Raw genomic sequence first — 24,230 nt, 5'->3', positions numbered from 1 at the left:
CAATTCTAAATCAATTATTTTTAAGATATATTTTTCTAGACTTAGTAAGTAGTTCAATTATTATTGAACATAGGTAAAAAGAGGCACTAAGCTTAATGATTTCAAAAGAAGCATAGCTCTAATTTAGCATCAAGATATTTAGAATAATATTAGGAAACTGTAAAGTTAATAATAGTATATTTGCGTACCATAAAATAATTCCTAGTACTACTTGTGTATTTTTAAATACAGTATATATATAAACTACAATATAATTACAACACTTCTCCTTCATCCAAACCTCCCCACACCCTTCCCTGCTCTTCTACAAATTCATGGCCTCATACACACACACACACACACACACATATATGTATTCCTAAATACAACTTCTTGGATTTGTATTGCACATGTTACTTGTATGTATATTTACAGGGCTCATCATTTGGCACTGATCAACAAGTGAGTGTGCTCTTCCCTGCAGAAGACCATCTTTCTTAGTCTCAGCTTTCCTCAGCTGTCTGTAGTTTATCGTACAGTACAGCAGCCTTGTGGTTTTTTCATCATCCACTTTGTAAGAGCCAGAGGAGCAGGGAGTGTGCTGTGAGACTGTGTGTCCTAATAATACGAGAAGCTACATGTATATAACCTCACCAGCAGGACACTCAAACATGAGCTGAATAAGGATGGCACCAATGAACATGCCAATGTATTTTGAAGTCTACATCAATTCTCTTAAAATTAAAATGTTAGTGGTTTATTATAAAGATTGTTATTTTATTCAAAATAAAACTTACTCCCTGAGTTTGTCAATATCTTTAGCTTTTGTACAGCATTATATTTAGGCCTTATTTTTCCCTATCAACTTTAAGCCACAACTGGCTCTCACATACTTAACTAAATATTAACCCAAATTTGAGATCTGTCTCTCTTTACAAGCACATAGTTTGTGTGTTTCAACACGTTTACACCCTTTACACAAGCTAGATTTTCTAAAATCCCCCTGTTCCCCATGACCTTTACTATGCCTCTTCCCCCTCCTCCTCCTCGTCCTCTTCTGTTTCAAAACATCAGTTGTTTGTCTAGCACTCATGTCCAACAAGCTGGTGCCTTAAAAATCAAAACAAAACCAAGATCAAGGTGAATCAAAAGGAACCCAGTTTCTTTAAAGTGGAATTCAACTGTGTTTACATGTTAGTAGATTTAAATCAAGTTACCAATTTCTCTTAAGTTAAAAGTGAGCTCAGGGTCCCTAATGAAGGAACTAGAGAAAGTACCCAGGGAGCTGAAGGGGTTTGCAGCCCTATAGGAGGAACATCAATATGAACTAACCAGTACCTCCAGACTCCCTGGAACTAAACCACCAATCAAAGAGCACACATGGAGGGACTCATGGCTCTAGCTGCATATGTAGCAGCGAATGTCCTAGTCAGTCATCAGTAGGAGAAGAGGCCCTTGATCCTGTGAAGGTCCTATGCCCCAGTATAGGGGAATGCCAGGACCAGGAATGGGAATGGGTGGGTTGGGGATCAGGAGAAGGGGGGAGGGAATATGGGATTTTTGGACAGGAAACTTGGAAAGGGGATAACATTTGAAATGTAAATAAAGAAAAGATCTAATAAAAATTTAAATAAATTAATAAATACTAAGTATGGTGAGATTTTGAGTTGAAGGTAGAAACTTAAAATTTAGTAAAATAAGTTTTGATCATGATTATTTGTATCATCTGAGAAAATTTTTATGTAACTGTTTATGAGGAAAGACCCAATAGTTATTTGAAAACAAAATTAACGTGGATTCATCACTCTGACTACCTTTCTGCTTAAAGAACAAGCACCAACTTGATAGGAATGCTCCTAAAACCTGCGCCTGCGGCGCCCTCTTCTGACCTCTCACCCCGAAGGGTTAGTTGGGCTTTTATTTCTAATTTGCCCTTTGGCTTTAGACTTTTTGATCCCTCATCTGCTACCACTTTATTTTGAAATACCACACATAGAAAGGCACAAACACTATGAAAAAAACCACCTGTGAATATAAATAATACTTCATCTTTTCATCTAACCTTACATTTTGAAGAATTGGGGATTTTTGCAAAAGGAAAAATAATTGAAAAATTATTTTTCAGTTAAGTAAAAGTCTTGTGCAAACAAACAAGTATAAGAAAATTATATGAAAAAAACAAAAGCAGAAAAAATTATATGAAAATAAATAAAAATTGCTAGTAAAGCTTGCAGATGGGTTAAGATGAACTAATTTGCATATTAAAATTCAAATCTGTGCTATAAGCTTTTATGCCTTATAACAGGAAAGCAAGAAAGGGCATCCTACATAGATGACACTGCCTTTAAAAATCATCCTAAACTTCTATATTAAGAGACAAATGTTCTCTCAAAATTTTTATACTTTACCACCAATTGCCCTCTACCACCCCATCAAGCTACATTTCTTCTTACACCAGAGCTTTCTTACAAGATAGCTTCCTTTCTCCTTACAACTTTTGTTGGCAATTGCTACTGCATTAGTGTCAGGCCTACCAAAATATTGTGTCTAGTTTGGGTAGTGCTGCCTCAGTGTGATGTACCCTTCACCTCTCTGCTCTCCAACAGGATGGTTTTTGTTTTTTTTTTTGTTTGTTTTTTTTTTTTTTTTTTTTTTTGGTTTTTCGAGACAGGGTTTCTCTGTGTAGTCCTGGCTGTCCTGGAACTCACTTTGTAGACCTGGCTGGCCTCGAACTCAGAAATCCGCCTGCCTCTGCCTCCCGAGTGCTGGGATTAAAGGCGTGCGCCACCACGCCCGGCTTAAACAGGATGTTTTAAATGTTGTTTTCCAGTCATTGCCTTACCTTCTGCTCATCCAAGTCAAAGCTGAGTCTATTTCTTGGATACTCTGCATACTTTTACTAGTGGTTTCTTTATTACCTCCATTCATTAAATCCAACTTTTAACTGGCTGACATAAAAATTTGTAAAATCTCTCAACTGTAAGGGAAAAAACAAACAAAACAAAATACAGATAAAACAAAAGGCCACAAAATAACAATAAATAATTTTATGGGGCTGTGATAGTTTCTTAGCAAAACACAAAAATAAAAACAAAAACAAAACAAAACAAAAACAACAACGTAAACCCAAGGAATATGTATTGTGTATAGTAGATTATTGACATCTGTAAACCATTTGCTATGAGGCCAGAGGTACTTACTTTTTTTGTAATCGTGCATAATATTATATTTGAACACATTTTGAGCATTTGGTTTGGGCGCTTTTGTTGTTTTTATATTTGCTTGTTTTTTTTCATTTTTCTTTGTACATATATATAAATATACATATATACACATATAAAACATATTAAATATATATACATATATATATACACACACACACACATATATATATACATATATATATATATATATGTATATATATATATATATATATATATACATGTGCACTCATGCATATATACATGAGATTACCCTACATATCTCAGACTTGCTTGAAACACTATGCATTCCAGGCTGTCCCAAAACTGTAGAGGGAAATTCTCTGGATTCAGCTTCCAGAGCTCTAGAATAACAAGTAGGAACTACAGTGATCAATGTTTCCACTATTTTCTATGAGTTGAATAATATTTTGAGCAACTATGGTACAATAGTAAACAAAGTATGAGTCTTAACCTCATATGCTGTAAATTACTAGCAGAACAGAATTTATATAAGCCACAGTGAGATGCATTGGGTGAATTAACATTAGTGTTTAGGGTATTCACAGGGTTGTCTGTTCATTATCTCATTTATACTGCAGTATAATATATATGTGTATGTATAATATATAACATAATATGTTATATTATATAAAATCATAGTATATTTAATATTATGCACAATCTACTATATATTGTGTATGATATATAACATACATTATATACATATATGTATATGTACCTGTGTATATACACATTATTTTATATATACATATGTGTACATATAATACATATGTGTATATATATATACTCATACATGAATATGTATAATGTGTATAATTTACATGTATGTGCACTACTTTATGTCATTTTGTATGCATATGAACATAACCAACCATCTTCAGTATCTTAATAAAATCCCCCAAATCTTTAAAATATAGTCATTTTAAAATATTTATTTACTGTTTTAGATTATAAAACAATTACATCATTTACTCCTTCCTCTCACTCCCTTCATATCCCATGTACCTTTACTTGCTCTCTTTCAAACTCACGGCCATTTTTATCTTTAATTACTGATATTTATAATCTTCTAAGTCCATATAATGTTACTTGTATATATATGTTTTCAGGGTTAACAACATATATTTATCACTTTTATTAATAGTTACCTTTATCCTAGAATATTTTTCTCCAAGAACAATGAGTTGTCTTGCCATGTAGTTGCCTCTACTTTATTCACAAACTACTACTGCTTTGGCACAATGACGTTGGTGTTCTAGAAAAACTATAGTTTAGGGCCGCCAAATACAAGGTGTTTCATAATTCCTTCTAAATTAAGCAGTTTCTGTAACCATGACCTCAGCATCATGCAGAACAAATTGGTAAAGGGTATGAGTCCTGATATATTAAAGAACAAAAGGAAGAGCATTGTGTGGCATCCTCTAGATCAAGCACTGCGATGATATGCTGTATCTTCTTCATGCGGTACCAACACAGCTCCTTGGAGTCCAACAAAGACTACCAGGCCCAGGATAGTCAGCACCATATACCCTACAAGAGAGGTATTCATTATAACACCAATGTGAGGATAAGATGAGTAAAAGAATTGATTTCTCTGATAAACTACAAGCAGGTGGTGGTTGATATACCATTTGTCAGTATAAATGTAGGTGTTACAATAAGTCCTAAGAATTATGTGGGTAATCAGTTGGGAAATATTAGAAGGAGGTCCATCATGGAGCTAGAAAAGAAGAGCATTGATGGATTGGATAGAGTATATGGAATCCAAATGGAATTAACACAAAGAAACCAGAAGACTCTCACGTGTAACATTGATAGATTCTGAGCTTCACCAAGACAAAGGTTTACATAGGAAGCATTTGGAGGATAACTGTGACATACTAATCCCTCTCTTGAAATCTAATGCACCCATAGACAAAGTCAAGGTCATTGCTGGATGTGCCAATGGATCAACTACTCCAGAAGCTAATGAAATTTTCCTGGAATGGAACATTATGCCATGGTTATTCCAGATCTCCATTTAAATGTTGGAGGAATGACAGTGCCTTACTTTGAGCATCTGAAGAATCCAAGTCATGCTGACTATGGATGATTGACTTTCAAATACGAAAAGAATTCTAACTAGCACTTGTTCATGTCTGCTCAAGAGAAAGAAAATTTGGAAAGCATGGTGGAACTATTCTTGTTACACCCACTTCAGAGTTCCAAGACTCCATTTATATCCCATCAAAGAAGAAAGACATTGTGCACTCTGCCTTAGCCTATAGGATGAAGCATTTTGCCAGGCACATTTTGTAAATAGACATAAAGTATGACCTTGGCACCTAGATCCCAAAATGCCTTTCTACATCAATGCATTGGGAAGGTTTTCCAGGTCAACTTTACATAGATGTGCTGTAACTCACTTCCCATTTCTCCTTATTTCTGTGTCATCTGCTAACCTCTCACCAGTTTAATTTAAACACTAAAATCTCTGTTTTGTGACTTATTAAATAGCAGTCACTGTTCTCAAGGAGTTGAACTAAATTAGATTATGACACCACAGATACCTATATGAGAGTGAAAGTGGGATTTTGGTCTTAAAATATCACTCTTCCTCTTAGAGGCACTGCATTGCTTCAGGGTTCTTCACAATGGAGTCAGGATAATTGCCAGAGACAATGTTCAAATCACCTACTCACTTTTTTTTACTCTGGATAATTCTGGAATATGCTACAAATTTAACACATATAAGAAGGAAGTGTGTGCTTTTCAGAAAGTGGTGTGCTCCTCAAATGAGTTATTGGTATTTTATATGAGGAAAAAACTCACCTTTATAAACTTCAAAAAAAAGTAAGAAATGTTTCTCACATATTTTATTCTTCCTAAGTAAAATAAATAAATGCTGCTAGAATAAAATTACCTTTAATCACTTAACCAGCCTAACTCTGACTCCAGCTGTAAGTGCCTACAGACATAAACAAATGAAAAACCTAATACTTTAAAACATAAAAAAGTAAATGTTCAACATCCTTGGAGTCATCAGGGAAAAGCAAATCAAACAACCCTGAGATTCCACCTCATACCACTCAGAATGGCTAAGATTAAAAATTCAGGTAACAGCAGATGCTGGCAAGGAGGTGGAGAAATAGGAACACTTCTTCATTGCTGGCGGGATTGCAAGCTGGTACAACCACTCAGGAAATCAGTGTGGCAGTTCCTCAGAAAATTGGACATAGTACTACCGGAGGATCCAGCAATTCCTCTCCTGGGCATATACCCAGAAGATGCTCCAACATGTAATAAGGACACATACTCCACTATGTTCATAGCAGCCTTATTTATAATAGCCAGAATCTGGAAAGAACCTAGATGTCCCTCAACATAGGAATGGATACAGAAAATGTGGGACATTTACATAATGGAGTACTACTCATCTATTAAAAACAATGACTTCATGAAATTCGCAGGCAAATGGATGAACTAGAAAATATCATCCTGAGTGAGGTAACCCAGCCATGAAAGAACACACATGGTATGCACTCACTGATAAGTGGATATTAGCCCTAAAGCTCAGAATGCCAACAATACAACCCACAAACCATACGGAGCTTAAGAAGAAGGAAGACCAAAGTGTGGATGCTTCAATCCTACATAGAAATAAAATATTCTTAGAAAATAGAGGGAAGGAGGGATCTTGGAGGGAGAGAGGAGGGAAAGAGTAGTGGGCAGGATCATATACTGGAAGGGACAGAAGAGAAGTACAGAGGGTCAGGAAATCGAATATCTGTGGACAATGGGGAACTAGGGGTAGCCACTAGAATGTCCCAGAAGCCAGAGAAATGAGAGGCTCCAAGGACCCAACAGGAATGACTTTAGCCAAAATAGACAACAAAGGGGAGTTAGAACCTGTAGAGACCACCTCCAGTAGATAGGCACAGTTCCCAGTTGATAGATGGGGCCACCCACCCATCTCAAAATTGTTAACCCATAAATGTTCCTGTCCAAAGGAAAGACAGGGTCAAAACAATGGAACAGAGAGTGAAGGGAAGGCCATCCAGTGACCTCCTCACGTAGGTATCCACCCCACCTGCAGACACCAAACCCAGACACTATCACTGTTGCCAAGAAACAATTGTTGACAGGAACCTAGTATGGTTGTTCCCTGAGAAATTCTACCAGCCCAGACCAATACAGATGAATATACTCACAGCCAACCATTGGACTTAGCTCGGGGACCCAATACAAGAACTAGTAGAAGGACTGGAGAAGCTGAAGGGGATTGCAACCCCATAGAAAGAACAATATTGATATTTAACCAGACCCCCAGAGCTCACAGAGACTAAACCACCAACTAAAGAGTACATGTGGAAGGATCCATGTCTCCAGATACATATGTAGCAGAAGATGGCCTTATCTGATATCAATGGGAGGGGAGGCCCTTGGTTCTGTGGAGGTTTGATGCCCAGTATAGGGGGATGCTAGCTTGGTGAGGCAGGAGTGAGTAAGTGGGTGGAAGAGCACCCATATAGATGCAAAGGGGAGGGGAGATGGAGGATGGGATAGGGGTTTGGGGAGGATTAACCTGGAAGGGGGATATCATTTGAAATATGAAATTCTAAACACAATGTATTGACATACATCAGAGGAGACCTAGGTGCTAAGAAAAGAGAAAGTATTACTTATAGCTTATATATTATGTTCTGTTTACCAGTAAAAATAAAGACCCTTATGTAAAACTATATAAAAAAAACCTTTTGCTGAATATGATGTTATGTACTTTTAACTCCAGCACTTGCGAGGTAGAGGTAGGTGGGTCTCTGAGTTTGAGGCCAGCTTGATATATAAAACAAGTTCCCTGCTAGCCAGAAAGTCATAGTGAGACTCTATATCAAAAAAAAAAAAACAAAAACAAAAACAAAAAAAAAACAAAAGGAGGAGAAGAAGGAGGAGGGAAAGGAGGAGCAGAAGGAGGAGGGGAAGGAGAAAGAAGAGGAAAAGGGGGAGGAAAGGGGAGGAAGAGGACAAAAGAAAAACAACCCCCTTCAAAACCCAAAAAGCAATAGCAACAAAACTACAAAGATTTCAATTAGAAAGTATATGTTCCTTTTTTAAAATTAGGTATTATCTTCATTTACATTTCAAATGCTATTCCAAAAGTCCCCCAGACCCTCCCCCCTCACTCTCCTACCCACGCACTCCCACTTCTTGGCCCTGGCGTTCACCTGTACAGAGGCATATAAAGTTTGCAAGACCAAGAGGCCTCTCTTCCCAATGATGGCCAACTAGGCCATCTTCTGCTACATATGCAGCTAGAGACACAAGCTCCGGGGGTACTGGTTAGTTCATATTGTTGTTCCACCTATAGGGTTGGAGATCCCTTTAGCTCCTTGGGTACTTTCTCTAGCTCCTCCATTGGGGACCTGTGTTCCATCCAATAGCTGACTGTGAGCACCCAATTCTGTGTTTGCCAGGCCCCGGCATAGCCTCACAAGAGACAGCTCTATATCAGGGTCCTTTCAGCAAAATCTTGCTGGTGTATTATCCCGAGCTACGGTTCTTGCCGGCAAGAACACACTCGGGACAACCGGAATCTTCTGCAGCAAAAGCTTTATTGCTTCTTCAAGAGGGAAGACCCCGACCCCGGAAAATGGCATTGCTTATATAGCCCTTGCCATGGCGTTTCAGCTCCTGATGTGGTGTGTCAGCTCCTGATTCGTTGCTTGCCCATCACCACATTACTACGCTCCGAGATGGGCAGTGACTAGGTGTGAGTTCACTCTTGCACCTGCGTACAAGGCTTGTTTATTAGTTAGGCACAGCGGAGGCCAGCGCCTTCTTATAATGGCGATTGCTCACAGCATGGCTTTCCACATCTCCCCCTTTTATTTTATTAAAATGAGGCTGGACTAGGTCTGTGTAATTATGCCCATCCGCTGTGGCTCCTGTCTTAGGTCATTCCTCTAATGTCACAGCCTTTCCCGTCATAGGGTAACCCTATCGCCACCGGGCCCCATGTCTTAGGTTGATCTGTGCATGAGGAAAGTTGCCCGTCCCTGGATACCGCAGTGCTATGTGACAGTAACTACTAAATGACCTAGGGCGAACTCTACAAAAGAGGCCAGCCACAAATGTCAACTAATTCTTGAGCATAGATAGCCAAATTTCGGGGGAGGCCCCTTGCTCAATGGCAGGAAGTGCTTGAGCTATCACAACCTTGTCATTTGTTTGTTGGGTTCTGAGCTTGCAAACCAACCAGAGCATGAACACAAGTCCACAGCAGATGGCAGTACCAAATAAACCTACCCCCACCCATTCCTTAAAATAAGAAAATGCAGATGAAATCCAGGAGGAGAGGCCCTCTGTCAATGACAGATCCACTCGTGTTGAGTTGATCTTTAAAACTGCCACCCTCAGGTCCTCAAGAGTCTCATCGAATCCCTCGGACCAATTTCCTGCAAGATACAAGGAAAGGTGTCTAGACAGATTAGCTGCATGAGTAAAATTTTCATATTGGACACTGGTAATACACAGAGCGTCCAGTTTTCTTTCACAACCCAACTGGGCCATCTAGTATAGAACGCCTATCTGTTCCTCCTCCAGGTCAAGGCGCTGATTCAAAATCATCAGACCTCCCTTTAACTTGGTACTAGCAGAAGTTTGGACAGTGATGGCATCAGTCAGATCTGCTGAAATCTGATTTAATTTTTTGCCTGATTGAACCGTACTAGCCATAGCATACCCTGCAGCTGTAGCAGCAGCTGCACTGGCTGAAATTGCTATGATTATGGCAGCAGTAATACCAAAATCTCTTTTTTGTTGAAACAGGGATAAGGTGGAGGGTGTTTCCACCGGAACAGGGATCCAACGTGGGATCCGTGCCACCATGGCACGGGTGTACTTTGTTACATCCCAACATTGAGAAATCCAACAAGAATCATTGGAATAGACTTCAAATGAATCATTTAAAAGAATAAACAAGAAAGAGGGGTAAACACAGACTGGGGTAGGTGGATAATTAATCTGGTTTACCAAAGTTTTATTGAACCCAGTGATCTCTACACTGGTATTAGTATATCCATAAGAGTCCAGGGAGGCAGCATGTATTCCCCAATACTGAGCAAATCTTGAGATGCCAGTAAAAGAAGCCTTTCCAACTGTTCCTCCTTGGATAAAGATCAAAGGATTGAGTTCTGTACAACCACCATTGACTCCACAAAGCACCCACTTGTGAAAGGGATGCATTCTAAAGTCCTGTATGAAAAGTCCCTTTTTCATAACAAATTCCTTCTCTGGGTCAGCCATCATGTTGGGAGAAAAGGAAAAGGTTTTACTCTGATCTGCCCAACAAGTGATGGAGGATTGACAGTCAGACCAAGGCAGGATCAGCCCTTCATCTTCCAAGCTACAATGAGGGGCTATTTTTGGTTAGTGGGGACGTTCTTTGTCTGAAAAGTTAGGTGGTAGAAATATACCATTAACCCAAATTGCCTCCTGCCAGAAGGTCTGATTTGTAAAGGTTATACCTGCGTTGGAAGTATCTTGGGTTGTGCTCACCCAACCTCCTCAGTGCTCATTAAACTTCCCCAAAGCTAGAGCTGTGAGGTTGATTCATTTTCCCCTGTCCATTAATTTGAAAACATAAAGAACCCTGTTCTAATAAAGAGTGATTTTCCTCTAATGGTGCTCGGGTGGGATCATAGGGTAGATATGGTAAATCTAATGTTTTATTAGTAGTAAAGAATTTTGGAAAAACTATAGCATCATGGCGAACTGGCATTGGTTTAGGGAAAATCGAGAGAATGGCCCATCTCTGTTCGCCCCTCATACTAGGAACCTGAGACAAGTCCAGCATTGTCAGGATCAGGAGCAGTCCTCGGGAGGTCAGCATCTTCCACACCATCCTTGATTCCTATATTGCGGGTGAGTCATTCTGGCAGCCAAAATGGGTTGTCCCTCTGTTTTTTCACTCTGTGGCAGCCAAAATGGGTTGTCCCTCTGTTTTTTTACTCTGTGGAAAAGCACAAACAACTCTCCTGGATCTTATCAAAATAGGATCCGGGCCTTTCCACAGACCAGTTAAGACATCCTTCCATTTGATCATTTCTTTTGGTCTATCAGGGTCTGAGCTATGTCGATCTGCTGCAGAGCGACCTTGCTCGTCAAGATTCAAAAAATTAAGTGTAAAGAGTGCCATAGATACAGCTACTCTTGGCACTGAGGGCAGAGTCTCATCAACTCCCCCCTTTTGTTTTATAAAATAAGACTTGACTGTACGGTGGGCACATTCCACAATGCCTTGTCCTTGAAGATTATAAGGAAGGCCAGTCAGGTGAGTGACATCCATTTGATGACAAAATTGCTGAAATTTAGTAGAGGTATATGCTGGCCCATTATCAGTTTTAAGGATTGTGGGCTTGCCCCAAGCACTCCACGCTTCTAAACAGTGCTGTATAACATGAGAGGCTTTCTCACCTGTTAAAGGTGTAGCAAACATAACACCAGAGCAGGTGTCAACGGAGACATGTAAATATTGATTTCTTCCAAAGGAGGAAATATGAGTGACATCCATTTGTCAGACCTGTAATGGCCTGATGCCTCGGGAGTTTACCTCTACATGAGGAGTAGGCAGAAATTGACAACAGTTTTGACATTGGGTGACAATGTCATGAGCTTCCTTCCTGGTTAAAGTAAAACGGCGGCGTAATGTTTCAGCCATCACGTGGAAGCATTTATGAAACTCCCTTGCAGCCTCTGCCTGCGAGGACAGAGCAGCAGCCACGATTTAGTGGCTTTGTCTGCCAAGTCATTTCCATGAGACATGGGGCCAGGAAGGCCAGAATGAGCCCTAACATGAGTAATATACACACAAGATGTCTTCTATGTAACAGGGCTGACTGAATTTGCTGAAAAATGTGAGCAAGCTTCCTAGAGGGTCTAATTAAGCCAGCAACTTCAAGCGTATTAACTGCATTAACTACATATAAGGAATCAGATACAATATTGAGCGGTCCCGGAAAAGTTTCAAGGACCTCTAGAACTACCAAACACTCTACAACCTGGGGTGATGTCTATTTATATTGTTTAGAAGTTACTTGGCCATTTACTACATATGCACCTATACCAGATTTAGATCCATCTGTATACACTACTACCCCATCCGGAAGTGGGTGTTTGGCTGTTATTACTGGAAATACTATGGCTTGGCTTAAGGCGAACTGTAAAATTGGATGTTTTGGATAATGATTATCAATTTGTCCTGAATAGGAGACAACCAAGACTGCCCAATCGTTAGTTGTTGCTGCCAGGGTTTGAACTTGAGCAGAGGTATAAGGCACAATTAGCATATGAGTTTCTTTCCCAAAATGAGTAATGGCTGCTTTTATCCCCTGAAGTGCAAGTTGAGCAACTTCATTAGGATACCACTCAATGATTTTTGCAGGGGAAGCATTAGGGTGGACCCACAATAAGGGTCCATTTTGCCATAAGACTGCTGTTGGTCTTGTCTCTAGCTGCATATGTATCGAAAGATGGCCTAGTCGGCCATCACTGGAAAGAGAGGCCCATTGGACTTGCAAACTTTATATGCCCCAATATAGGGGAATGCCAGGGCCAAAAGAATGGGAATGGGTGGGTAGGGAAGTGGGGGGGCGCTATGGGGGACTTTTGGGATAGCATTGGAAATGTAATTGAGGAAAATATGTAATAAAAAATATTAAAAATTAAAAAAAAGACTGCTGTTGGTAACTGTGCAGTTTTTTTTTAAGATATATTTATTTATTACATGTAAGTACACTGTAGCTGTCTTCAGACACTCCAGAAGAGGGTGCCAGATCTCGTTACGGATGGTTGTGAGCCACCACGTGGTTGCTGGGATTCGAAATCTGGACCTTCGGAAGAGCAGTCGGGTGCTCTTACCCACTGAGCCATCTCACCAGCCCAACTGTGCAGTTTTTAATATACACAATTCAAATGACTTTGCCTCATCAATGTGTTGTAATTGAGCATCTTGTAAGGCCGTTTCTATCGTTTGTAAAGCTTGACATGCAGTTTTCACTACAGTCATCCAATCGCTGGGGGTCATTGCCAGAGTAGCAAGCCTTTCGACTTGCGCTATAGCAAAATTGGCATTGACTCGATAGTTATGGACTGACTCCGCAAATTCTTTAATCTGTATATACTCCACCCGGGGCGTGAACGTGTCCGCCATAGGCGCCTTCAAAGACTGGGAACGCTTGCTGCACTTTTCTCTGTTCCTCTTTTGGAATGAATGAGTCTGAATGATACCTCTGCACATAAGGCGGAGGTGCACTAGGACCCAGAGGTCGAGGGCCCGGAGACCGCGCAGCGATTTGACATTTGTCTCTAGCTGCTTTTGCTTTCTCTATGTTATTCTGTGACTGATTAGCTCATCTTTCATCTGATCTTTCTCCCTCATAGAGAACCGCTTCTTCCTCTAAGTCTGTTTCCTTAGGAGCTAAGTTCCTTATCTGATTCTGAGCTACTGACAACTAGTGCCTTGAACTCATCTAATGGCGGGTAGAGGCTCCTTTCCTTATGTGCCTCCCCAGCTCGATCTCTCTTCTTCTCTCCCTTTCCATCCCTTTTTCTAAGCTTTCCCAGGGCATTTTGTCCCTTATATATCTTTTCCTCGGGCTCAAGGCCTGTGGAAAGGCCTATATTCTTCAGTGCACCTTGTTTCCTCTCAATTCTTACTCTCTCTCCCCACTCTGTCTCTGATAGACTGTCTTGAATTTTGTCCAAAACTTTCTGCCCCACTTCAACCATTTGCTTACAATCCTCGTCTGTTAAGCACGATCTTACCAGTTTCCACAACGGCATGATCCCTGCTTTAAGTTTGCTGTTCTGCTGTTCCCTAACTAGATCTCCTTTCAGTTTGTCCCATAAGGCAACAGTTAATGACCCTGAGCAAGCATACCATGGTGCCACACGGTCTATCTCCCTGACAAATCTCTCTATAGTCTTAGTGGCGATTTTCAGGCCACACTGCTTCAGGACCGACCGTAAGGCCATTACAACAGAGTGGGAGATTCCCATACTGGTCGCTGTCCAGGCCTGACCGTGACTGAGAACCAGTCAGCAATACTGGTCGCTGTCCAGGCCTGACCACGACTGAGGATCAGTCAGCAGTTCCAGCGGTGGAAGCAAAACGAAACCGAAAGGGAAGGAATGATCGCCGTGAAAACAATCAAAAGGGCATCTAACTCTGGAGAAATTTCAAGACTGTACGTACCTTACAGAGCTGTAGTGTCCTGCAGTTCTGGTTCCACCCCACGAATGAGGGATCTCCCTTGCGCTGGTGTGAAGGTAGTTCCCGGGTCTTCAGCGCCACTTATCCTGAGCTACGGTTCTCGCTGGCAAGAACACACTCCGGACAACCGGAATCTTCTGCAGCAAAAAGCTTTATTGTTTCTTCAAGAGGGAAGACCCCGACCCCGGAAAATGGCATTGCTTATATAGCCCTCAGCCATGGCGTTTCAGCTCCTGATGTGGCATGTCAGCTCCTGATTCGTTGCTTGCCCATCACCCCATTACTACGCTCCAAGATGGGCAGTGACTAGGCGTGATTTCACTCTTGCATCTGCGTACAAGGCTTGTTTACTAGTTAGGCACAGCGGAAGCCAGCGCCATCTTAAAATGGCGATTGCTCGCGGCACGACTCTCCACAGTGTATGCAATGGTGTCAGCATTTGGAGGCTGATTATGGGATGTTCCTTAAAAAAAAAAATACTCGTGACAGAAGAGGTAAGAGCTCATAGACTGTGTGTTCAGGAAGACCATCTGATAACAAATGACATTTAAAATCTTATCTGTACAATGATAAAAGTTTAGATGTGTATTTAAATACCCTGAAGCTTGAAGAATCTTGGTACCAGTGAAAATGGAAGTAAGACACAATAAAAGGCAGAATAATGATGGCTAAAAGAATTGGTGGTTCATACAAAATTACTGAGACCATACTAGGATCAAGGAAATAGAAACACAGTCACATAATTTACCTAATCATGGTGACTTTAAGGACCTGAGAGTGTAGTAGCAGATAAAAACATAACTAAGTAATGTTACTAAAATATGAAATAAACTCAATACACTAACCCATTGGGTGATATTTGTCAACTGTGTATTTGTAAATATTCCTATAATGGGAATATGGTGGATAATTTGGAAGGAGAAAGAGTGAAGGCACAGAAACTAATTGAGAGGTTGTTGAAGTGACCTAGCTGTGAAATAAGGGGATCAAGAGTTAATATATTCTTGAGTTGAGTTGGGATTGAGAGTGACTTTTAAAGAAGATTCGACATTATTGGTTAGTTGGACTTGGGTACTTAATGACAACATGAGGTAAGATGAAGCAAGACTGGGCATATACAGATCAAGTAGAAAAGGCCTCAGAACTATAAGTTTTAACATGTGTAAGAGATATTTGATATACTAAATTTATGTGTAAGTGTGAAGTCTAAGCTACAAATTTGGAAAGTCATAGTTCGTGTTGAAAAATGAGAGCAAATAAGGCTACTTTCCATTATTAAAACATTAGATTTAAGGAAACTATTATTTGTTTAGTATTAATTATTCTTTTAATAGTTGGTTAACATTTAAAATAATTTGTACCTTCTGAAGATAGCAAGCATGGAAAAGGTATGCAACAGGAACACCAAAGTTCCAAGTGAGATTTTAAAAAACTAATCATTTGAATATTAATAAATACTTAGATATGAAGAAAATATATAAAAGTTATCATCTAAATAAAGATGAATTTTACATTTTTCATGTAACTGATTTATTATTACATTGATACCATCTAATAAAAATTTAATAATAAGCAACATTTTATTAGATTTTAAATGTATCAGATTTTAAATAGTTTCAAAGATTTAAAATTTCCTCAAGGGTTATGTTTAAATCATAAGAGAATTTAGGATGGCAAGTGTAGAATTCTAAGACTGGGAAAAGAGCAAATAATGATTTTTCTAAAGAAAATTAAATGTTGTCTACCCAAAAGGAATGCGGCCTTAGAAATAATCCATCAGTAAGCTTGAGTTAATTCCCTGAAAATATTTTAGGTACTTAAAGGCAACAGAATACACATACATATGTGTTTTTAAAACAATGAGCAAAAAAGTGGGGTCATGAAAGTGAAAAACAACAAAAGGAGGTATGAGGAGGTCTTAGATGGAGAAAAAGGAAAGAAGAAAGGGCATAATCTGATTAAATAAAAGACTATTTCAGTAGACAACAGAAAATCATCCAAATGCTTTATGAACTATACTGGTCATGTAATATTAATTACTTTTCTGAAATTTAATTATACGGTCTTCAGATAGAAAAGTGTTTCAATGTGCAAAATTAGTCTTGGTGTTAGAATTTGGACAAATATTACAAAATGTATCTACCTAAGTGTACTATATAACCAGCAACAGTGTAAATATATTTAAGTGATCATGCTGTTAAACAGCCACACATGTATGCATACACAGATGTATGCATACACATAGGTGTATATGTGTATATGCATTGCATTTGTTCACATAGGGGTATATTGCATTTGTTATAGGCAGCTGCTCTGTAAACTTGTGGTTACAAAAGTAATCGAGACTTTCAGTGTTTTCTCCAGATCAGTTAAATTACAGAGATAATTGTAAGAACTCCATTGAAATATAAGTATGTCTCTCAGTCTCTGCTCGGAACTTTGTCTCTCTAACTCCTTCCATGAGTATTTTGTTCCTCCTTCTAAGAAGGATAGAAGTATCCACACTTTTGTCTTCCTTCTTCTTGAGTTTTATGTGTTTTGACTGCCCCATCTGAGGATCCATCATATAAACAACCACCAAACTCAGACACTATTGTAGATGCCAACAAGAGATTGCTGACAGGAGCCTGATAAAGATGTCTCCTGAGAGGCTCTGCCAGTGCCTGACAAATACAGAAGTGGATGCTCACAGACATCCACTGGATGGAGCACAGGGTCCCCGATGAAGGAGCTAGAGAAAGTACCCAAGGAGCTAAAGGGGTTTGCAGCCTTATAGGAGGAACAACAATATGAACTAACCAGTACCCCCAGAGCTCCCTGAGACTAAATCACCATTCAAAAAAAAACACATGGTGGGACTCATGGCTCTAGCTGCATATGTAGCAGAGGATGGCCTAGTCAGTCATCAATGGGAGGAGAGGCCCTTGGTATTGTATAGGCCTTGGTCATATCATGTGAGTTCTTTTGTGATTGGGTTACCTCACTCAGGATGATGCCTTCCAGGTCCATCCATTTGCCTAGGAATTTCATAAATTCATTGTTTTTAATAGCTGAGTAGTACTCCATTGTGTAAATGTCCCACATTTTCTGTATCCATTCCTCTGTTGAGGGGCATCTGGGTTCTTTCCAGCTTCTGGCTATTATAAATAAGGCTGCTATGAACATAGTGGAGCATGTGTCCTTCTTACCAGTTGGAACACAAAGGATAAACAGGCTGAGAAAGAAATTAGGGAAACAACACCCTTTATAATAGTCACAAATAATATAAAATACCTTGACGTGACTCTAACTAAGGAAGTGAAAGATCTGTATGAGAAAAACTTCATGTCTCTGAAGAAAGAAATTAAAGAAGATCTCAGAAGATGGAAAGATCTCCCATGCTCATGGATTGGCAGGATCAATATAGTAAAAATGGCTATCTTGCCAAAAGCAATCTACAGATTCAATGCAATCCCCATCAAAATTCCAACTCAATTCTTCAACGAATTAGAAAGGGCAATTGGCAGATTCATCTGGAATAACAAAAAACCTAGGATAGCAAAAACTCTTCTCAAGGATAAAAGAACCTCTGGTGGAATCACCATGCCTGACCTAAAGCAGTACTACAGAGCAATTGTGATAAAAACTGCATGGTACTGGTATAGCGACAGACAAGTAGACCAATGGAATAGAATTGAAGACCCAGAAATGAACCCACACACCTATGGTCACTTGATCTTTGACAAGGGAGCTAACACTATCCAGTAGAAATAAGACAGCATTTTCAACAAATGGTGCTGGCACAACTGGTGGTTAACATGTAGAAGAATGCAAATTGATCCATTCCTATCTTCTTGTACTAATGTCAAATCTAAGTGGATCAAGGAACTCCACATAAAACCAGAGACACTGAAACTTATAGAGGAGAAAGTGGGGAAAAGCCTCGAAGATGTGGGCACAGGGGAAAAAATTCCTGAATAGAACATCAATGGCTTTTGCTGTAAGATCAAGAATCGACAAATGGGACCTCATAAAATTGCAAAGCTTCTTCACTCTTTCTTAAGTGTTTCTGGCACAACAGGATCCTTTTTCTTCTCTGGAACAGCACCTTCCCGTTTTCAGTAGCTTATAATACTTTGTAGTTGGAGTTTGGGTCCACAATGATAGACAGATGCCATAAAATGATACAGAAAGCATTCTAGACAACTATATGCACAAGGAAGAAAAGCACTAGGTGTAATTTGTTAATAACATTAGTCTGAAAACAGAAAACTGAAACTTATAGTAAATGAACATACTTAATTTAATTATAATTCCCTTGTCTGTTGTATAGAAAAGGTAAAGACATTATCCCAGTTACACACTAACAGTCCAAATAGCATATACCATATCTAATAGGAATTGGATATTCAAGGGCAATATTGGGTAAATTTAACCTTTTAGATGGTAAATATTAAGTTATTAACATTCTTGTGTGCCCATGAGATGGCTTAGTAGGTAAAGGTGCTTGCCATGTGTCTTAGTTAGGGTGCACAAACATCATGACCAAGAAGCATTTTTGGGGTCGAAAGGGTTTATTCAGCTTACACTTCCACACTGCTGTTCATCACCAAAGGAAACCAGGACTGGAATTCAAGCAGGTTAGGAAGCAGGAGCTGATGCAGAGGCCACAGAGAGATGTTACTTATTGGCTTGTTTTCCCTGTCTTGCTCAGTTTGCTTTCCTATAGAACCCAAGACTACCTGCTCAGAGATGGCACCACCCACAATGAGTCCTCCCATCCTTGATCACTAATTGAGAAAATGCCTTACAGCTGGATCTCCTGGAGGCACTTCCCCATATGAAGCTCCTTTCTCTGTGATAACTCCAGCCTTTGTCAAGTTGACGCACAAAACTAGCCAGTACACCATGCAAGTCTGGTGGCCATAGCTCGATCCAAATTAACCAAACAGTAGGTGGAAGGAGAGAACACAGTCTCTGACTTTTGCACTCACATCCTGGTGCACATGCCCCCATAATAATAGTAATAAATAAAAATAAAATTTTAAGATTTGAGATAATTTAAACGAGAAAGAGCTTGAAATGTTTCCATAGTAGATTGTACTGATAAATAAAAAAGCATAGGCAAATTAATTTAAACAAAAATTTATTTTATTATAGATAATAAATTAAATAATTTTCATAGATTTTATTAACAAAAATAATACATTTACATAAAATATATTTAAGCACTTCAAGTGAAGTAGTTGGTTTTGAACTTTAAGGTTCAGTTGAGCTTGCTTTACCCATACTAAATTGAAAATTGATCTGATTGATTTTCCCAGTAAGTTGTTTAACTTCAGTGTTTAGAAATAGATTTTTTTCTCCTTTTATATCTCCATCTATTCCTTCTCCTCCTCTTTCTCCCTCTTTCTTTCTCTGTATCTCTCTTTCTTTTTGCCCTCTCTCTTTACTCTATTTTTTTTCCTGAGACAGAATTTCTAAGTCAAGTTGACCTCAAATATCCCAAGTAGCCAAGACTGACCTTGAACTTCTGGTACTCCTGCCTCTACCTCCAAATGTTGAGATTGCATACCTGTGCCATCTCAACTAGTTATATACTGCTGAAGATGGAACTTGGGGCTTTCTGAATACTAGGAAGTAACTTGCCAACTGAGCTATACCACAGCCCTTAATTTCTTAAATTATATATATTCAGATTCAAAAGCTTCTTTGTGGATGCCTGTTAATCTGTTAATGACATACCCTATTTGGTTATACTAAAAGTTTTCTAGTTTGGACAAATGACTTGAATATACCAACAATAAAACAATTCACTTTGACAATAGAAAATAAAACTGAAATGACAAAGTAAACATATTTAAAGATGTTCATATTTTGTTTTGAAAGTACAGAAGTACAAGTTGGTTCAACATATTCTTTGAAAGTATGAGATTTGTTTTTAAATCACAGCACAATTAATTGTCTTTAATATCTACTTTCTATCTTGTTTCTAAAGCAATGTATGCTCATCGACAAAGTAAATTAATTTCTAAAGTACAAGACAGTTTTCAAATATGCCCCCCATTGGGTCTCATTTTTAAATAAACAATTAAGAAATTTTAATCAAGAAGAAAAACAAAGTACCCATGCTTCACTTTCGCATATTACAAGACACTGAGTTACAAAATCACATCCAGTAGTGGAGCTGTATTCTTCTGCTGAGTGAGGGTGTTAGAGGGCAGTTGTCCTATTCTCTTAGAATTAAAATGAAACTCCTTTCCTAGGATTTGACTGGGACTATGTGTCATCCTAGATTATCTATAAGATCCCACGACTCTGACAGGTCTGGTAAAGATTTAGAGAAGTGATGAGATTTAATCCATAAAAGCAAACTACATTCCTAGTAATAAAATTGTGCTCTATTTTTAGTTTCAGGCAGCTAATACTCAGGGGAATTTACATCTAAATCCAAGTTTAAGATATAAACCATTTTTCTCTGTTATATACTGTTTGCAGGAACTCTTTAAATATCACAGAAACTAAGCTTTTCATGTTTCTCATAGTTCATAACTTTGTTTTTATGAGTTTCCTAAATCTCATTGGCCCTTAATATGCACAGACACACATGCACACACCCAAACATACAGAGTTCTAACAAAGTTCTATTATTACAGCTTCTAAAATACAGACCAGTAGTATTGTATCTCAAAGGGCAAGGATGAGATAGAATTTATTGACAAGATTATAAAATGAAGATTTAGCATTTTGTTTTATGTTATCTGCCTTCTCTTTTAAGACTTACTTTTGACTTTGGCATGAAGTTTCAAATGCAACTCAGCGAGTCCCCGTTTTAACTTTTTTAAAAATTGAAATGTAAGTACAGCACCACCCCTTGCCTCTACTCCCTACAAACCCTCCCCTGTGCTTCTCTCCCTCCCACTTCCTCTCAAATTAACTTTTTTATAATATCACATTTCTATTCAGTATTAATTGGTAATCATTATGTTTGCTTCGTGTTCTACTTGCTTCAAGTTAAACCCCTGTATTTTCTGAAAAACATTTTCTTTTCTCTCAGATATACATAGTAATTTCCCATTAAGAAGGTTTAGCTATAATCTCTTTGCTCTGGAATTTTTGTATAGTTTATTCTACCATATATCTTAGATAAACATTACTTAGGGCACTCTTACAAAAGTGGGATTAGTGCATTAAAGGAGATAAGCATTTATAAGACATTTATGAGGTCTTGGAGAAAAATATTTGTTGTACCAACTTCCAGTTACATAAGCAGTGAGTATGTGATTCTGATGACATTTTTATTAATGTTAGTTCTTTGATCGTAGTTGGATTTTTCATGTTTTTTTTTTCTCGTGGCCATTTTTTTTTTACTTTAAAATTTTTCTCTTTAGTCAACTTTAGTAATTTTCATTTTCCCATACATTATTTATTTCACCAACAATTTATATTTTTAGCCGGGTACTCTGTACATGATTCTCTAATATCTTCCCACAATCCTCCATGTTTATTACTAAATCCACATTTATGATACTTTCTGTACATTTGTTTGCTTTATCTGTCTCATGGTTTTCTCTCTCTCTTTTTTTTCTCTAGCTGTCTGTTTTGTTAAATTTACCCATCCTTTTATTTTATATTCTCTTAAACTTTGGTTCCTGATTTTGGATTACTTCTCTCTTCTTGCATGCCTAAGAATTACTTTGTGTACTTTGTGTAACACAAAGTAATTCTTAGTTGTCCATAACTCTTCGAGAAAATTTATTTTTATTTCTCTTTAACAATGAAATGTTATTTAATTAAAACATGAGAATGCTTTTAAGTTGCTACTTATTTTGATGTTTTGATCTTTGGCTTTAAATACACAATAGTGTTCTTATTGTTTGAATAGTGATTAGAGTTTTTACTTTTTATTTGATCTAAGAACAACTTTGTATTTTTTAACCAGGTTGTTTTCTAGTTGCAGTTAATTTTCACCAGAGATTGTAACCTATAAATGGCTTAATCAGTCTTTAAAGGTACTCCATTGGTGCTTGAAAAAAACTATATTTTACCCTTCGTTTTCAGGTTATTCAAATAAAATTCACATGTTATTTATACACCTATAAATAATTCATAAAATTAAAGTACATCATTTAATCCCCAGATTTAAATATTTGAAGATATTCAGCATATTTTCATTTTCTAATATAACAAATTATAAAAGAGTGAAAATGTATGCAAAATACACAAATATAAATACCAGTGTGTTTTTTGTTGTTTAGCAATGATTTAGACAGTACACATTCTATTGAATAATCCTAATGTTTAAATAATTTTTAAATAAAATAATTTTTTATTTTTGTTTTTGCTTCATGTATATCAGAGATAATTCCTGGTTTTATATTTGACTCATATGGTAATCTAAGACATAAAACGATGATTATTGTTTTATTATTTGATTATCTTAATTGTTTTCAAAATTTCTAGAAAAGTGTTTAAAGAATGCCACAGGACAGACACAGTCTAAAAATACAGAGAGAGTTCTTGGTACTCCAGCAAATCTCCATCCAATATTAATTGATCATGAAAGAGAAGAACAGAAATCGTGGTGCTCACACATCAGAAAAAATAAATATCCTTTCCAGAAACTATTTTGAAAGTGCCAATAAAAATGATTAAGTATTATATTTAATTGTAAAAGGCAAACCTTGAGGGTATTTTTGTGTTCAAATAATTTTCATGACTTATTATAGATTGATAGTTAAAAGCTACTTTTTGTTTTGTTTTGTTTTGTTTTTTAGGAAGGGAATTTTAAGAAGTCTGGAAATCAGTTTGGTGGTTCCTCACAAAATTGGACATAGTACGACCAGAAGATCCAGCAATACCACTCCTGGGCATATACCCAAAAGATGCTCCAACTTATAATAAGGACACATGCTCCACTACGTTCATAGCAGCCTTATTTATAGTAGCCAGAAGCTGGGAAGAACCCAGTTGTCCCTTAACAGAGAAATGAATACAGAAAATGTGGTAGATTTACATAATGGAGTAGTATGCAGCTATTAAAAACAATGAGTTTATGAAATTGTTAAACAAATGGATGGATCTTGAGGATATCATCCTAAGTGAGGTAACCTAATCACAAAAGAACACACATGATACGCACTCACTAATAAGTGGCTATTAGCCCAGAGGTTCAGAATACCCAAGGTACAGTTTGCAAAACACATGAAACTCAAGAAGAAGGAAGACCAAAGTGTGGATATTTCAATCCTTCTTAGAAGGGGGAACAAAATATTCATGGAAGGAACTACACAAAGTTCAGAGCAGAGACTGAATGAACGACCATCCAGAGACTGCCCCATCTGGGGATCCATCACATAAGCAACCACCAAACCCAGACACTATTGCAGATGCCAACAAGAGCTAGCAGACAGGAGCCTGATAAAGCTGTCTCCTGAGAGGCTCTGCCAGTGCCTGACAAATACAGAAGTGGATGCTCACAGACATCCACTGGATGGGGCACAGGGTCCCCAATGAAGGAGCTAGAGAAAGTACTCAAGGAGTTAAAGGGGTTTGCAGCCCTATAGGAGGAACAACAATATGAACTAACCAGTACCCCCAGAGCTCCCTGAGACTAAACCACCAATCAAAGAAAACACATGGTGGGACTCATGGCTCTAGCTGCATATGTAGCAGAGGATGGCCTAGTCAGTCATCAATGGGAGGAGAGGCCGTTGGTACTGTATAGTGACTGCCAGGGCCAGGAAGTAGGAGTGGGTGGGTTGGGGAGCAGGGCAAGTGGGGGAGGTATAGGGGAT

At 38.3% G+C, this 24,230-nt stretch overlaps 1 pseudogene; it reads left to right on the top strand.

Annotated features, from left to right (window-relative positions):
* Positions 1-4,641: 4,641 nt before the first annotated feature.
* On the top strand, positions 4,642-5,659 carry LOC110286336 (glutamate dehydrogenase 1, mitochondrial-like; annotated as a pseudogene).
* Positions 5,660-24,230: the final 18,571 nt, after the last annotated feature.

The sequence above is a fragment of the Mus caroli genome, unplaced genomic scaffold (genome assembly GCF_978045245.1).
Source record: "Mus caroli unplaced genomic scaffold, Mus_caroli_1 scaffold_5, whole genome shotgun sequence".
NCBI lineage: Eukaryota > Metazoa > Chordata > Mammalia > Rodentia > Muridae > Mus > Mus caroli.
Note: the sequence above shows the minus strand (reverse complement) of the source record. Positions and strands in the feature narration are given on the sequence as shown.